Raw genomic sequence first — 6,000 nt, 5'->3', positions numbered from 1 at the left:
AAACATATGGCTTGTTATTAGGGCAGTGACTGGCTGTGGGGGACATGGATGTCTGTTGTTTTTCATTCCTTATTGATTTAGTGAGTTTGAATATCTTTCCTTTGATGCTATCGTTAAATAATTTGGTACTGTTAGTCATTTCATAAGATTTTCTTCATGGACTTGTATGTATTTCCAGGGTCAGGGACTGAGAGGAAGGGGCAGTAGTTTACAAAAAATATGGAGGGACATGGATTTGAGATCAAATAGGAGGTTGGGGGAATGTAGGTTTTCTCTGAATATTGAAGAAATTCTTTAAACCCCAAATTAACTTTGGAGAGTTCCTTCTTTGCTCTCACAGTAGGGAATTTAGCTAGGTGAGCTAATAACTGGAATCAGGAATTATGGGTTAAATTTTTCCCTGGCAAAGACCAATATGTGGGTCTTTGCCTGCTCTTGTCCTGCTTCCTCTAATTGGAACTGGCTTACTAAACATTTTGGCTATGTTTTTGGTCTTTATTTAATGGTGGATGGAATTGTTTTTATCATTCAGCCTGCTTATCGCATACTTACTATGTGCCAGATCCTTTTCTTGTTCCTGGGATATAGTGGTATACAAGGGAAATAAAATTCTTAGCCTTTTTATATTCTAGTGAATCCTTAAATTACAGAGTTCATTATGTAAGAGGACTAAGGTTTAGCTGTTATTGCTGTGGCATACTGGCATGGGGTGAGAGGAGAGACTAGGATTCAAGTCCTAGGTACTGTCCTGAGTTACTGCATTTTTCCAAGCCTCAATTTTTTCATCTGTAAAAGAAGGAAATTGAATATTCCTTATTTATTATCAGTCAACCATATTGAATAATTAATGTTTTTTTTTCTAGTCGTGTTATTTCTGATACCACTTTTTCTGAGCTGGGCTTCTAGCTAATTTAGTCATAGTGACCAATGTTTGTTTGCATGTTCATTAAAAACGAGTTGTTAAACTAAGGAAGTAGATAATTGTTTTTGGAGAGTTGATATTTCTACATGCAATTTTTAAAAAATGTGATGAATTTACAGATTTTCCAGAGCATTACTCTAGGACATTTTCATTCTCATCACAGTGAATGTCCAAGACAACATCTATATATATAAAAGCCCAGTGACCGTTATGGCAGAATGACCTGAACGACCAGTCGCTATGACACTCACTGACCAACAGGGGGCAGATGCTTAATGCAGGAGCTGCCCCCCGGTGGTCAGTGCACTCCCACAGCGGAAACGCCACTCAGCCAGAAGCCAGGCTCATGGCTGGTCAGCACAGCTGTGGCCTGCGAGCCTCTCCCGCCTCTGGCAGGCTCAATCTCCATCGAACAGACTGCAGTCCCAATGCCCGGGTGGTGGGGGTTTAGCTGGAATGACCATGGATCAGCCGCTGCCGGCCCCTGGAACTCTCCCTTTGGATCCTGCGGCGGCACCACACCCCTTACCGATTGCCCTCTGGGTCTTCGGATACGGGCTCGAGAAAAACCCACAGAGGTGCTTCACTCACATACTGCCTGGGCCGGCCCCCATCTTGAGAGCGAGCATTGGTAAAGTCCAGCCCAGTGACCAACACCCACACGTGTCTGCGGGCGAGCCCTTTGCAACTTCCACCTACCACCTGGCCCCATCTCCCGGAAAGGTCGGTGTCCTGGCACCGAATACCCACTCCTGGATCCCTGCAGAGCGCTGGTCGGCTCTGGTGGGCGGAGGGGCACCAGCAGGTGCTGGCCTGACCTTTTCGGTTCAGGCAGCCCCACACTTGGGCCAGGATTTGTATGGAAAAATCACCACCTATACCCTGCAGGTACAATCTGCTGCAAACAAATGCAGCAAGGAACATTTGCGTGACCGTGACCGGGTCGACCTTGATACCTCTGCCGGTCCCCTGGAGCTCCCCCTCGGGCATCAGGGCCATGTTCCACCCCTTAGCTATTGCGTGTTCTTTCGGTTGCAGAACTGAAATACTAAGAACGCGCCTTACCCAGAACCGTGATCGGCCTCTCCCTCCTTCCTTCCTACCACCCCCAGCTGCCACTTCCAAACTGGGCAGTCCCCACTTCCAGAGAGAGAGTCCCGGAAAAAGTGAGAAAATCTCAATCTCATGAGCGGGTCTCCCATGCGCGTCCGAGGCTCAGCCCATTTCTCCCTTCCCAGGCCTGGCTGGCATGTGGGCTCCCATGTTCCCTGAGGATCCCTGGCGGCTCCTGCAGGTGGGCGGGCCCACGGACAGCGACTCCCAGGGGATGGACACCTGGCAGTGTTGGTCCCGGCCCGGAGGATGCCCACAGCTCAGCCAGAAGTTGCTTCGAGGCACATACCCCATAAGCCTACAGGTACAATCTCCAGGGAAGGGATGAAGCGCGGACACTCTGAGTAACTGGGAGGAGCCTGATATGGCCACCGGGGCTCCTGGAATTCTGCCTGGGGCATCAAGATCAAATCTCATCCCTTATCGATTGCCCCGGAGCTACAGAGGAAGGCAGCAATATAAAAGTGGCCACAAGGTGGCAACTGACAATGGGGGTAGAAGTCAGAGAGATGGATCTGAAGGGTGGGGGCATGGGCAAGAGAGCACCCCCGCCCTCCAAGATTCCAAACTTTGTATTGTTTAGCTTGGAGCGTCTCTTATTGGGCTCCTTGTGGTGGAAGGCATCCATCATGACCCAAGGTGTCCATTGGGGACCTCCCAGCTGGCAAGGCGCGACCCTGGCCTCAGAAGGGACATTTGGAAATATTTTTTCAGGAAACTGGGGAGAAGGACAGACTCCCCATGCGACTTCCCAGCGGCTCACTGGGATGTGGAAACTCCCCAGGCACATGGGTGCGGGCTCCTGATTTCCTTTCAATGTGCATGAATCCGTGCACCAGGCCACTAGTTTGTTTTATAAGGTCTGGTGACACACAGGCTCCTGGCAGTAAACTTTGTGCTGAAGCTGCATTGGTGAGGACCTGGCTTTTGAAATCATGTTAAAAGAATGCCATAGAAAATAAATTTAATAAATCAAATGGAAACTGAATTCCTTCCCTAATGTCAAGAGGGAATCTTCATTTCTTCTGGAAGCATATACCTACATAAGGTCTTTGAGTTTCCCTTGTGTCCTGTGCACTGGTTGATTGCAGGTGAGGAGAGTTGCCTGTTTTTACTCACATGTGCCTCAGAAACACCTATCATTGTGTAAGAAATACTTTCTTGTTTTGTATACAATCATAACATAGAACCCATTTTGCCATGCACCTCCATCATAAAGCTCAGGGATGCAAGCCTGTAATCAAGCAGAAATATGGGAAGTGAGAAATGAAACACACGTTTTATTTTCACACCTCTAAACAAGTGACTGCAAAGGATGAACTTAAAAATATTAATGCGATCGTACACTTGCCTCACACCTTTTATAAGACGGTTTAAAAATATTTAGGGTGAATCTTCACCAGGATGCTTTAATTGCTTCCACACAATTGAGTTGTTCAATGGGTGATGCCTCCACTGTGCTGAAGGTCCTAGGGCAATGGTTCTCAACCTTCTGGCCCTTTAAATACAGTTCCTCATGTTGTGACCCCAACCATAAAATTATTTTTGTTGCTATTTCATAACTGTAATGTTGCTACTGTTATGAATCGTAATGTAAATATCTGATATGCAGGATGGTCTTAGGCGACCCCTGTGAAAGGGTCGTTCGACCGCCAAAGGGGTCGCAACCCACAGGTTGAGAACCGCTGTCCTAGGGGAAGATGCCTTGGGGGCTGAGAGGCAGTGTCACTCAGGGATACATTGAGGATGATGGGGTGGAACCCCTTCAGGTCTCGGGATCTCATTTTCCTCTCAAATGCATGCTGTGGGAGTAAAAGGCCAGTGTAAGTATAATTTACATCTGTTTATCAGTGACTGCTCTTGTAAGAACAGGTACATAAAGCATCCTTGATTTTATCTCTTTGTATGTATCATATATAACAATATAACAATAGCTACTCATCCTTCTAGGTTCATTTCAGATGCCTCCATCTCTGTTACATCCCTAACTGGCCATTATCTCTCTATTATATATCAGATTTTTATATTATTATATATTACATATATTTACATTATATATTAGACTAAGACTCGGGGTTTTTATGCCACTCAGGATCTGTTTGGTCTTGGGCAGATTACGTTGCTTTTCTGTATCTTTATTTTCTGACCTGTAAAGTAGTGATAATAGGAATACCTTCTTCATAGGTCATGGTGATTCCTAAATGAGTTACTGTGTGTGATTTTATCAACATCACTAGAGGCCTGGTGCACGGATTCATGCACCGGTGGGGTCCTTCAGTCTGGCCCCTTGGGGGATGTTGGACTGCTGGTTTGGGCCTGATCCCAGCAGACCAGACCCCACCTTAGGGGATCGGTCTGAAAGCGGCAGTCCAACATCCCCCGAGGGATATAGTAGTGCATGAAGCAGCAGGCAGCAGGGAGGAGCCTGAGCCCAGGCTGGGTGCTGCACCACTCCCACTCATCCTGGCCCCACTGTGCCTGCTGCCACTGCCGCTGCTCGGTAGCACTGCAGCTGCTTGGTAGCACTGCCGTGGAGGCGGGAGAGGTTCGCACCACCGCAGCTGCACTCGCCAGCAGTGAGCCTGGTGTCTGGCGCCTGTTTGGTCAACTGAGTAGCGCTCCTGCTGTGAGAGCACAGTGACCACCAGGGGGCAGCTCCTGCATTGAGTGTCCCCCCTGGTGGTCAGTGCGCATTATAGTGACTGGTCGACCGGTCGTTTGATTGGTTGCTTAGGCATATATATATATATATATATAATTTTACTTCCCCTTTAGTGCATAGTTCATGTTCTCTTTTGCTATACTTATGTATTTATTGTCTTTAATTGTGATGGGTTCCTCCAAGTCATTTTTTTGTTGTTGTTATTAATCCTCACTAGAGGATATTTTTCCATTGATTTTTTTAAGAGAGAGTGGAAGGGAGAGGGAGAGACAGAGACAGAGAGAGAACCATCAATGTGAGACACATCGATTGGTTGCCTTCCACATGTGCCCCGACCAGGGCTGGGGATCAAGCCTGCAAACGAGGTATGTGCCCTTGACCAGAATTGAACCTCGGACCCTTCAGTCCATAGGCCGATACTCTATCCACTGAGCCAAACCTGTTAGGGCCAACTCAGATTTTTTTTTTACAGCTGATATGGTGCCTTGGACATGGTAGGTACCCAGTGAGCATTCTGGATTGAGTTTGAAAAGAATTTTTTATTAAGAATTCAAAGCAGAGATATTCTCATTCTGCCTTTTCTAGTCTTTGAATGGATGTGGACTGGTCCTTCTCATTTGTTTCTTAACTGCTGAAGCTCTGGCACCAAGGCCAGACTCTCTCTCATGGCCACCCACTTGGTGGCCTGATAAGAAGGTCAGTCACTCAAGGCTATGTATTTCACTCTATTTTTGCTGATATTACTAGCATAAAAGATGGCTTTTGATAATTCTCTGAGCAATTCAGGCCTGGTTAACATTGGCTAGTAATTTCCTAAAGTGCAACTAAGTGGCAGAAATATGACTTATGTAACATGGGCCCTTGCTAGCTGGGATGAGCACTGGAGGCCCAGCTGTGCTTCTGGAATTATGAATGCCTTTCAGCGGAGCTGCTTTTATTCCAGAGAACTCTTTTTTTTTAAAAAACCCTCAAGTGAGTCCCCATTGTGATGAATGGAGAGGTACAGGCTGAACTGGCTGGTTGTGGATCTTTCCTCAGCAGGATTTAGAGACAACAGGGATTGGGGACATTTTGGCTGGCTGCCATCTGGTTTGAAAGTACAAAATTAAAATACAAAAGTGATAAATGTGTGGGGAGGAGCTTATAAAAAGTAGTGGTACTTGGCATTCCAGCTCGTCTCGTGGTACTTGGCATTCCAGCCATCTTTTCTGAGGTAGGTACTTTAACACATGCAAAATTTGAATGACTTCACGCAAAAGATAGCACTTCACTTATCAACCAAACCCAATTCACTTTAGTGACA

At 46.5% G+C, this 6,000-nt stretch overlaps 1 protein-coding gene and 1 pseudogene across 1 annotated transcript in view; one reads left to right on the top strand and one right to left on the bottom strand.

Moving 5' to 3' along the window:
- The window catches only part of LOC102442961, a 119,308-nt pseudogene extending 117,387 nt beyond the window's left edge, over positions 1-1,921 (bottom strand).
- Positions 1-6,000, top strand: part of LOC111825885 — a 699,632-nt gene that overhangs the window by 164,829 nt on the left and 528,803 nt on the right. The window lies entirely within an intron of this gene.

Source organism: Myotis lucifugus, unplaced genomic scaffold, assembly GCF_000147115.1.
Source record: "Myotis lucifugus unplaced genomic scaffold, Myoluc2.0 scaffold_45, whole genome shotgun sequence".
NCBI classification, from domain to species: Eukaryota; Metazoa; Chordata; class Mammalia; order Chiroptera; family Vespertilionidae; genus Myotis; species Myotis lucifugus.
The sequence above is the reverse complement of the archived record's forward strand: the minus strand, read 5'-3'. Positions and strand labels throughout refer to the sequence as shown.